This window comes from Festucalex cinctus, chromosome 18, assembly GCF_051991245.1.
Source record: "Festucalex cinctus isolate MCC-2025b chromosome 18, RoL_Fcin_1.0, whole genome shotgun sequence".
Classification (NCBI taxonomy): domain Eukaryota; kingdom Metazoa; phylum Chordata; class Actinopteri; order Syngnathiformes; family Syngnathidae; genus Festucalex; species Festucalex cinctus.
The window spans coordinates 18,362,786-18,375,601 of NC_135428.1; positions in this window are offsets into that span (position 1 = coordinate 18,362,786).

The window sequence follows — 12,816 nt, forward strand, 5'->3', positions numbered from 1 at the left end:
ACAAATTGTTGAACATCTCGTGCTCATCCTACCAGTATAAATAAGTTAAAAAAAATATCAGTCATGGGAAAGTATCTGTAACTAAAACAGCATTTTATTTTGTCACTTCTCAAAGAACTTTTTTTTTTCCCCCAATAAAAATGTGTCTCATAAAAATGGCTTCGGCAACTATTTCAAGAAGCTGAGGACATCCATTCACTGAAGGGGAGATAGATCTTCGCTAATACCTACTTGCACATCCTCATGTCACGTTTAGGCATCTGGTTGCTATCAGTCATAGTAAATGTACTGTAATATGTAAAAATGCATTGTGTGTACAACAAGAAGTGCCTATTTGAGACAAGGTGTTTATCTATTCACGTGGATGACACCTGAATTGAGATTATGGTTAGCCTCAAGATAGCTGGCATGCAATCCTGTGGGAGGATTTTAAGTATGCTGTTCCCTTGACTCAACAGTTTAAAGAGAAAAAAAAATCAAGTTTCAAGTATTGCACAACAAATAACACAACTTCCTTTCAACGTTTACAAATAAATCTTTCTTCACGCATGTGCGTTTGTCCATTTTTCAATGTAATTTCCCAACTTTCATTGTCTAAAATCCTGAAGATGCCCTTTGTCACCATTTCCCAACTTTCATTGAGGCAAGGAGCTCATTTCACATTTGATTTTGTGTGTGTGTGTGCGTGTGTGTGTGTGTGTGTGTGTGTAAGGGGGGGTTGGGAGGGGGGGGGGGTCTTATTCTTTGAAAAACTGGCCTATTGTGATTTTCTACAGCATGGCAAAATAGGCACAAAAAAAGTATTTGTCATGGCAGTTTGCATAATATTATTGTATTGCAGCATCTCTTTAAATAAAACAAGTTACTGCCAGCTGTCTCCACAAGGATAATAATAATAAAATAGTTGTCCGACTTCCGCGGCGGAAGGTAGAAATCTGGAAATGTTTTAAGCATTTAAAATGTGATTCAAGTGTTTTGGGATCATAGTTCATGGTCAGAGGCGTATCTTACCAGCAGGCAATTGCTTGGGGCCCTTTAACTTAGCAGGGGTCCCCAGAGGGCCAACAGATTTGACACAAACTATCGGGTGTTTTTTTTCCCCCTTCTTTTCTTCTTCTTTAAAAAAAATAAATAAAAATGTATATAGCAAGTAATTAATGACAAATGACTTGATTGCTGTCTCTTTTTCATCACCAGGTGAAGTCGTGAGCCAGTGGAAGCAAATAGTGCAGACCTAAAGACAAAATGACATCTTTTAAAAAAAAAAAAAAAAAAAAAAAAAGACAAAATGACATCAAGTGAGTTGAGTCAACTTGTGCAGCAAATGTTTTTGAAATGTGATGAAATGAAACCCACCAGCACAGAAGGGGATTTGACGACTTTCCAGGGATTTGGGCCAATCAATAACTGACATGGCTGCATCGCCAGGAAGCCCGCCATGTTCCACGGCACCTGTGGCAGAACACCATTAGAAGACATCGAGGAGCAGCTCGCCAAGTCAACAACATTGAAAGTAGTGATGCACAAAAATCAGAATTTTTGGCCGAAATCAAAAACAAGAACTGCTTGGCTGAAAACTGAAACACCAGGTTTTTTTTTTGTTTTTTGTTTTTTAAACAACAACAACAAAAAAACAACAACACCCCCCCAGAGGAAGTCGTAGTCAAGCCAACGGCAGTATGCGTGACGGTACACGGAGAAATAGTATATTGGGATAGATGTAGTGTAGCACTTTTATTTTGAAGTTGTTCCCGGAAGCGTGTCGCCGCCTATGGAATCAGAATCCTGCCACTCCACGTAATAAGGGTTTGAATCTCCAAAAACATTTTTGTTGGACTGAAAGTTTTGAATCTCCAAAATTATTTTTCAATGGATGACTGAAAAATCTCTGAAAAAGCTTTATTAAAAAATAAAAAAAAAATACAAAAGTATGACTTTACAGTGTTTCACCCACAAATTTTCAGAGGTTCAAAACTGTCACAAGCTGAGCAATAATTTTGTTTCCCGTGTTGAAACCTGTGAATGGTGATCATTTTTAAAACTTTAAGGTTGAAAGACTGAAAATGTTATTTTGAAGCTATAATTCACTATAATAATTTAATTTTATTTCAACCAAACGCCAAAAAGGCCTGTTTTGGCTGAATGTTTTCGTTGGCAGAAAAGTCGGTGCATCCCTTATTTAAAGCTTACCATCGACTGCGTCGAGTTCTTCAAGCTGATGGCATAAATGCAGCACCAAGAAAGCAACTGTTGTCCAACAGTCACTGCTGGTGAAGTGGACTCTACAACAAAAGAAAGGACACGTTAAATGCTTTTTTTTATGCATTTTTGTAAATGCAGCAAACATTTGACAAGATGAAACCCACCAGTGCAGAAGATGACCTGCGAGTTTCTGGGACTGTCGGTGATGACGCAGCTGCATTCACAAGAAGCGGACCATCAAGAAAACATTCAAGTCACATGCGTTGACAGAACGTACGAGAACCAGTCCAGATTCTACTTCACTTTATTAACGTGTTAATCTAAAAAAAAAAAATCATCAGCAATGAAGACGATATACGCGTTTGTATTTTTCCCAGGATCTTGGTAGCCAGGCAGTTTCTCCACGATGACCAATATAAAAATAAACTTTACTTGACTTAAAAAAATAAAATAAAATAAAGCAGTTGAGCTTCTCCAGGGCCCAGAGATGCGTTGGCACCACCTAGTGGACATAATACCAACGTGAACGTGTCAACACAAAAAGGTAAATGTACTGTACCTTTTTCCGCACTTCAATGCAGCTTTGGGGGAACTACTGAAAGAGAGATGTTCCTCAAATGTTCACGTCAGCCATTTTGTTTTGCAGCATGCTCAAACCCAGGGATGGCCAGCCTCGTACACAATTCTTGTTCCTCAGGCCACTCTGGTTGGTTGAGAAGTCAAGATGCAGTTTTTACCTGCACGCACACACAAAAAAGCAGCATGTCAGGAATGGTCAGCGCAAGTCACCTGACACGTCCTTACCTTCCTTCAGTCATCTTCACCATATGCTAAAACATTAAAACATGATATCACATTTTAACGTGTTATGAGAGTTTGTTTTTCACCAGTGACGAGAACGGCTGAGCTGGATACCGTGTCAATGGCCTGCTGCATGCTGGCTGGGCTAAAAGACAGTCACATTACATAGATGGCTTCGAAACATGCAAGCACATTTAGCCACACTCAATCAGTCACAGCTTAAATAGATTTTCGGTGAAACGTCATCACGTGCTATTTTTTATTTATTTAAAAAAAAAAAGCTTTATTTAAACAGGAAAACAAAAAAAAGTATTTGAACTGCATTTAGACAAAAAAAATATAAATCCAGGAGGCTACTTGACGTTGGAATCGAACTCTGCTCTTCGGGACCGGATACCATGTAACCACGGATAACCACTCGACTATATTTGCGTACCAACCTTTTTTCTTTTTGTCGTAACTATACTAGAAAGTGACAAATGGCAGCCGAACTATACAACGACTGATTCTATGAATAGAACCGAAAACCCCAAAATCGTCAGAGCTGCGATGGTCGAGTGGTATATGACATTCCCTTTGGTTTATTTGCTCTCGCGTTCGAGTCGCTTATTGTGCAACCTTTAAATTTCCTCGTTATGCATGTTTATGTAGTTCGAGGGTGCACAGGCGAGGATCGAACCCGAATCGCTTGAAGCGGAGGCAAAGTTTTATACCATTCGGCCATCATGGTTAAAGGTGGGCGACATTTTATCATATGTATTTGTAGAACCTCCACAAGTGTTTATGAACCCAATAAATGTGATAAGATGCAGTGTTTGAGTCTGGAAAAGTGGTCGAGTGGTTTGTAACAAGTTTTTCGGTATCGGCAAACACGGATACAATGCCAAACGTTTCTGCTTTTATGGGATTATTTAACATGAAGTCGAAAGCGAGCCTCGCACCTGGTACCAGGTGTATGAGAGTCGTTGTTTTATTCCATTCGGCCATCGGCTTACGTTGCGGTTGATGAAAATTAATGAAGGTCAAAAGGATCCTAATTGTAATCCGCCCATGGACACCCCTCCCCACAACCATTACCACCAGACACGGCACTCCGCATACGCTTACCACGCACTGCGCGTAGGGCACCAACTGCCTAAGGGGGCACCAAAAAACAAATCAAGCCCGTAAAAATAATCATATTAGTAATTATAATATCAGTGTCTAATATTTAAAATAAAAGCTTGGAAAGCATGTTAATAAATACAAAAAATAACGTAGCATTATTTACTCGACGAGCGGTATCGCTGGTCTACGTTGGTGCCCCCCCTCCCCTAGTAGTTTGTTCCTATTAGGGAAAGGGGGAGGGGGGCGGGGTGCACTTTATGCTTCAATCGCAAATTTGGCAGAAGTTTATTCTTGGATATCTGGACATGTCATTAAAAAGGCATCAAGAATTGGGGGCGGAAAAGAAAAAACAATGAGATGATGCTCGCGCGTCACTTGCAGGTATGACAATGACAATTTGTTTATTTTGTAGCAGCTACGTTTACATGACCACAGTTAGCAAAAAAACAAAAAAAAACTGCAGTGCCGCAGTGGAATGGTTGTGACCAGCACGTTCATTACACGGTATGTTGAATGGAATGTGACGAGACAATATTGTTTCATATGGAACGGCCAAGAGCGGCATGTACTGGTGGAAGTGTAATTTGAAAATAATAATAATAATAATCATCTTAAGGCTAAGTAGATTTCCTCATTTTATATTCATAGTTTTAACATTATGTCCAGAATTTTTACATAGTGCCCTATCAGTCCTTCTCTAAAAAGGTAGATTATTAAAATGTTCATGTACCTGTGTTTTAAATATAGGCCTGCACAATACCATAATCCTAATCAATTTAGAAAATGTTTGTACCATGGTTGGTTGAAAACCATATTTCATTGTAGAATCCCTGAATATTGTCTTGTATTTCTGAATACAGGATCAATGCTTCAATATGTTCAAGGAGCATTTCATACCCTAACATAAATGCGGAAATTGCACAAAAGCTGTCATATGATGACCTGATAGCCGATTTTGCAGCCCAGAAATGTAGACATGTGCCTCTGTAGGGCCTCTACTAACTTGCTTGCACTTTGTTTATTTCCAGATGTTTATTTGTTCATAGTAGTGGCATTGAGTTTTATTTTAATTCATTTACCTTTATTTATTTGAGTATTTGGCATCATTGTTAGTTTTATAGACTTATTATTTATCACTTATTTTTGTGAACATTTTTAAAACTTCAATATTGACACTTACAAGTAGGGCTGGGTATCGATTCAGATTTCCAGAATCGATTTAATTCGATTCACAAGGGCCCGATTCAATTCATGATTCACAACGATTTTCGATTCAGTTGAGAAATTCATGCAGCACATATTTTAGACAGTCAAAAGTACCAATGCTGCAAAGAGTAGAAACTTCTTGCTCTAATTTAATGCATTATTAAGAATATGAATATTTACATTAGGAATTGAATCCATTGCAGTTACATTAATCTGTTTCATTTAACATGGCCTTATAAAACAATAAATAATCATTTAAATAAATTACAACCACAGCACAGGCTGTGTAAATAAATTGACAAAAATGGGGGGGTCGATATATTGATACATGGTTTTATGTATCGATATTGGGATATGAAAAGGTGTATCGATATGATAGCGATATATCGATATTTCAAACCCAACCCTACTTACAAGTTATTTTGTTGAATAAAGCAAAACTGACAAATACTCAGATATTGTTCATTTCTACCAGGGGAGGGGTGACGGGGTGTGCGGACGGAGTGTTGGGGGGGGCACCACAAAACATTTATGCTTAGGGCACCAAAATGGCTAGCGCCGGCCCTTATTACCACCATCATATACTTCTTTCTTTTATTTATATAATTTTTAATGGGTATTACTTTCAATTCCCGCATCCACATCCTGGTAGTCAACTATGTAATCGGTTTAAGTACGAAGGATTGTTAACAGCTCACGAACAAATCAATCCTCATTACCACCCCGTATGTAGTTACTCCAGTCATCCACTGGAGGGCAGTATTGTATCGTATCTCAGTTGCTTCTCCTTCAAACTTTCACGACTTTGACTGACCACCCATACAGATTCTCGACGATTCTGTTTCTTTTGTTTTGTTTGTTTTTTTGGTTGAACTATATTTCCTTGGCGGCTTTAATGATGCGTGTCTTATAAACGCTTGTTGTGTTATCACATTATTGAACAATTACAAACGAGCCGAAACACACGTATACGAACCTGAAACGTCACCCTTCCAGGGAGTGCGCTATCTGCTGGGGACATGCGGTACTGCACCCAACGCACTAATTTCTGCATGGAGTATCGTCGCCCGCCCCGGGTAGTGGTTTGACTAAACGTGAATGAATGAATGAATGAATGAATGAATGAATGTAAGAAAGACTTAAAGATCTATGTCATCATAACATTTGAATAAGAGACTGGGGCTGTACTGTAGTGTACACATTTACTTATACAGTAGGCCTATTTAAACCTTGATTTCTGTTTTGTTTTGTCTGAAAGGCTCATACAACTGTGTTAAACATGAATATTATAACAGTCTGTTAATTTCCTGTTTAATAAATGTGACAGTATGGTATGTAATAACATTTTATTGCAATATACAATAGACTTCTGGAAAGTGTTTCCCCCCCCCCTGGGAGTTTAAAAGTTGTGACTGATGAAGTTTGTCATCATCATACAGGGTTCCTAACTAATTATTTTTTTATTTATGTATTATTATTATTATTATTATTATTATTATTATTATTATTATTATTATTATTTCACTAGGAGCGGTGGCATTTAACCTGAAATTTTAAGGGTGCACACTGTAAAGCAACTTGCCAAGTAAGTATATTCATTCGAAATAAATATTTCAATCTACTTTTTTTTTTTTTTTTTTTTTTTTTTTTAGATAAGTGGTCTGACGTATGGAGCAGAAGAGTGTTAGCAGCATTTTTCCCCCAAGAATCTTCGTTTTAAAAAAAAAATAAACGGCAAACTTACTGGTCACAGGCCCAAGTAGATGAAAAATGTACTTGTACTGCCTCAAATTTTAGGATAAAAAAAATGACAAATTTGGGGGCATTCTGGAACCCTGTGTTATTTTGTTTTGTTTGTTTTTGCAACTTTAATGACTTATGTGACTTTTTGTCTAGTCAAAATTATTTTCCTTAGCAATGGAGAAGGACATGGAGCAGACCATCGTTCCAGGCTGCAGAACAAGAAGGAACACTATGCACTTGACCACATGCCAGACTTGCTGATGGTTAAGTCACAGTCCACAGCAACAGCAGCTCATTCTGGATCAGTGATGTTGGCGGCATCAGTGACAGGTTTTGGTAACAGTGGCGCACAACTTGCGCTCGGTGAATTGTGTCTGCTGCCTGGGCGATTTGGACCTCGCCTCGTTCCGTTTGTATGTTCTGACGTGCATGGGCACGTTATGGTCGCGTCCTCAAGAATGGTGAGTACTGTACACGTACATTGTTTTTTCACCTTGGTACTTGCCAAACGTGAACAACATAATCCAAGCATGTTCACCTAATTGCATTCCCCCTTCATCCATCTCTGAAAAGGCATTCAACCCTGTTCCTCTCCCTGCACCTGAGCATAACACCACAAGGGATGGGGCCTGCTCTCAACACCAGATGTGAATGAAGAGCGAGCTACACGATCTGGAGCTGTGGTCAGTTGTCAACTGGTGCGCAGAGGGGGCAACGTCATCGCTCTGTGGTGTCTTCCCCCTCAGCTGACCTTGTGACAGTGCTGCTGTCTTTCCCCAAACTTCTTCCAGCTCCATTCCTTCTTCATTCGTAAGCATGAGCATGAGGTTATTTATGAGCTGCCGCGTCTCCACGACTGTCTCCAGCTTCAGGTGCGCATGACTTGATGTTGTACTACACGTGATGCAATGCTGATGTCACACACATTTTAAAGACATATAAAATGAGTCTTCTCTTTTTGTTTAAACTGGTGTGACGCGGTCACAAGGAATCGTCTGCACCGGAGGCCTTGGCTTCACGACTCTGCTGCAAACACGGGTTAGCAATCTGCAGTGGCTAGAGAAGCTGCCCAAATGCTTCACAAGCATCCTGCCAACTTTCCTACAAAAAAAAAACAAAACAAAAAAACAACAACAACAAAAAAGACATATGCACGTCGAACATGGATTAGCTATAGCGCACAGGTAAGTCACGGCTGGACAACAAATTGCTCCAGGGCACCTCCAACCAATTCTTCAAGTCTGGCTGAAAGAAGTACAGAATGTGTTCTGACACACAGCCCGTTTGGCACGCTCTGATCCAAAGTTTGTGCTCTGTACAAGGACATGGACAATACTGGTTACCATTTCAGGCATTCTCTTTCTCTGACACAAAGTGGCTGCAATGGATAATAGACAGTCGTATATGGCGTTTACTTGTGTGCATTTTTTTTGTGTCCTTTTGTAAAGGAGGTTCCTATGTTGAGCCAATAAGGTTTCAATGAATATTTAATTTTATTTTTTCTAAACTGTATTATATAAACATTGAATAAAATATTACTTCTGTCTGTGTAGTTAATTTTTGCATGTTACGATTTATTTATTTTTTTCAGTATAAAATCTAACAATGTTTACCGTTTGACATTTGATGGACTATATTTCAACATACAAGTCAGTCCTCGTAAAAGGAAAGGATGTAATCTCACACTAAAAAAAAACAAAAAAAAACAGGCAGCATAGTAAAAACATCTATGCTGATTGATCAATTTAAGTTAATTAATTTCAGTTTATATTAAATCCAACAAAGCTGAAATTAAGGGTTATTGATTAGAATAAAGGCCCAAATAAAGGCTATTAATTAAAATTATGTCTAAATTTAAGGCTATTAAGTACAATAAAAACTACTAAGTTCCACTGAAAATAACATGTCAAAAATGTTAATGTGCATCTTTAAGAAATTAGCAGGCAGATTTGATACAGCATCCTAACAATAGAACTAGACTAAGCAATTTCTGAAGAAATTGCGTGGGATGCTGAAAGCCGAATGCTAATAGCTGAATGCTAAGCTGACTGCTAATAGCAGAATGCTATTGTTATCATTGAAGTGTGAAATGTAATTGAGAGATGTCTTGCTGAACCAGAATGCATTAAATAAAACGTATGTTAAATTAATAAAGAAAGATACATTGGCTGTAAATTACATATGAGAAATTATGAATGAATTATAAATGAAAAGGCTGAAGTTGAAATTCAACCAGCCTGAGATTGAATTTGAACCCTCACCTCCTGTTTACTGTTCAATGAGCTACTGCACTGCCAATCTATCCACTGACCCACAGAAGACTTGTTGGCATCACTAAAGTGTTGTGAAATGGAAGCAGCGAATGTGTCTGAACATGCAATAAAATGTATGTTAAATAAAGAAAGATAAATTGGTTGTAAATTACAAATGAGAAATTATGGTTGAATTATAAATGAAAAGAAGAAAGTTTTAGTTTTAACTAAAAAAAAAAAAGAAGTATGTCCATGTCCAAAAGTTGCTCCATCCGAGGTTTGAACCAGCGAACCATTCGTAGGGCTGTCTTTGCTATGCAAGCGCTTAAGCCAGTGAGCCATATATATGCTTTCAGCATCCCACAATGACAAATATGATTAACATGACTTGTTTTGATTTGTTTGCTATAAGATATAAAACAAAATGTAGAATAAAATCTAATTTCCACTGAAAATATTGACATTTTTTTAAATGCCAATCTTAAAAAAAAAAATTAACAGGAAGATTTGCTAGCCTACTGCCCAGAGTCAGCTGAGATAGGCGCCAGCAACCCCCGCGACCCTTGTGAGGAATAAGCGGTCAAGAAAATGGATGGATATATATATATATATATATATATATATATATATATATATATATATATATTTTTTTTTTTTTTTCTTTTCTGAATTTCTGCCCAATTTGTATATCAATACTCTTAATTTCTTGTGATGGCAGATGTGTTTTCATCAGAATTATTACATACAAAACGCTTCACTGTGTCACTTACACTTTAATTAATACATTGAAATGACCCACTCCCCCCCTCAATATTATTTATTGGGATGCACCTGTACTTTGCTTAGATTCAACGTCTTATCATCATTGCCTTTTTTTTTTTTTTTTTTTTTTGTGTGTGTGTGTGTGTGTGAATCGATTTTTAAACTTCCATTTTTAATGGAAAAATATTCAACAAAACGTCTGACTTCGGGTTAGGATTCACACCTTGAGCATGGAAGAATGTTATATGAACGGAACATTAAGCCTTAATATTTTATTTTAATGCTGTTCAAACATGAAACAGATTACAACCTCTATAAGAAATTTCAGATAAATAAATAATAAATTTTCATATAAATCTTACACTCTACAAGCTAACTGATTAGTATTTTCTAAATTTGAATGAAAAAAAATCGCAACAATCGACTTATAAATTCGTATCGGGATTAATCGGTATCGAATCGAATCGTGACCTGTGAATCGTGATACGAATCGAATCGTCAGGTACTAGGCAATTCACACCCCTAATATATATATATATAAACAAAAAGGAATAAAACTTCTCTAGTCATTTAATGCTTTTGATTTCTTATTAAACTGAATTTAGAATAAAATCTAATAATTTCCACTGAAAATAACATTTTTTACGCATATTAAAAAAAAAAAAACTAAATAAAATTACATTTGTTAGCACTTCCTAAAATAGAATGACAAATGTGCCTACAATGACTAGTTTTGATTTGTATTGTCACATCAAATAAAAAAAAAAAAACTAATTAAGCCTACTTTAGTCATTTAATGGTTTCGATTTCTTATTAAAATGAATTTACAATACTCCAAAAGCAACATTTGAACAGTTTAAGTACCATCGTCCCTAAGGTGACATGGTAGAAAAAAAACAAACTTTGCGTTCCCTCGCAAAGATTGCGTTCCCTCGCAATCTTTGCGTTCCCTCGCAAACGCACCATCGTACGTGCCAACTTTTTTTCTTTTTTTTTTAATGCCTTTATCAAAACTGACCGGCTGCGGGAACACGAATGAAGCACCTTTCTTTTCTGAATTTCGCCGCCCCCCCATTTTTTTTTAGGATTAGACCTTGAATGAACCACTTGATTGGGTGGTTCATTCAAGGTAATGAAGCCATTGCTGCTAAATCTGAATCTGCTGTTAAGTATCATTCCATAGTGTCATCCATTCCAACATCATAACAGAACACTATCAATCAATCAATCAACTTTATTTATATAGCACCTTTCATACATTTAAAATGCAACTCAAAGTGCTGGACATCCATAATACAAAGCCCCCCCATCCCCATGATCGTACCCACAGACACACCCAAAACCCAACAAACACATGAAAACCACAACATGGCGGGGCACAGAAGTACCCTGTAAGGAAAGGCACCCAGGAGGAGTTCATCCACAGTGAGATGGATGAAGACCAAGCATCCCTCTCACTGTGGAGGCTCCCCCATGAGAAAACACTGGAGCTAAAAATTTAATAACTACCAAATAAAAAGATTGAAACATTAAAAGAAAACAGTTAAACACGATAGAAAAAATAAATAAATAAAAAACAAAGCTACAAGACAATATAGATTAAAATAGTTAAATAAATAAAAGGGGATAATAAAAAAAATACAAAATAAATAAAAATATAAGTAATAAAAATAATAATAATAATAATAATAATAATAATAATAAACATAAATAAATACAATAAAATTAAAAAAGATCAATCAAATGCCAAACTAAAAAAATAAGTCTTAAGCCTCTTCTTAAAAACATCAATATTCTCTGCAGACCTGATGCTCTCCGGCAGGCCATTCCATAGGTGAGGACCAAAGTGGCTAAAGGCAGCTTCACCATGTGTCTTGGTCCTCACTTTTGGAATAGTTAAAAGGCCACTGCCAGAAGACCTCAGAAGCCGCAAGGGGTAATAGGGTAAAAGCAAATCAGATAAATAAGATGGGCCAAGACCGTTAAGACATTTAAAAACTAATAAAAGCACCTTAAAATCAATCCTGAAACGCACGGGGAGCCAATGCAGCGATTTTAAAACTGGTGTAACGACACCGTTTGCGGACGCCAGGCTGCCGCCATCTCCTGGCCAGTATGGGTAATGCTCTTTAGACTTTTCCTGACCCGTTCCAGACAAACAAGAAAACCAAGCTGTCTTTCAATTTGGGTGTTTCTATTCTAAAATTAAAATCAAATTAGTCGTTTTTTTTGTTTTTTTGTTTTTTTATTCATGCCTGTTTCCAAACGAAATATCAAATGACAAAAAACGACCGACCCGGAAGTCGCCCGTTATCTGTTTTATCCATTTTTCAAATTCGGAAATATGAAAATGACTCATCCGTTTTTTTCCCACTTTGTTTTAAAAACAAATATGTTTTGTTTTGAAAACGAACTAAGGAATGACACGGGAACCGTGGTCAAATGAAAAACGTATTAATTTACTTTTGTCACCGGGAGACAACCACTCTGGAGAGGAGGGGGAAAAATAACTGTCTCAGTTACTTACAATTTTATGATTATAGTCAGATGCTTTGCCAAGAACGTAAAACCTTCAAATTTCTTTATTCTGTTTTTGTCGCATTTGCCGGTGGAGAATGTTCTCGAAATTGATGACCATTGTTTAAAGCCACGCGGTTGCGCGTTGGTTTGCGAAACACATACGTCAAATAGGAAGCGGTCACTCTCGTTTCCGCGTCACAAGATTGCCCATTGGCTGTACGAT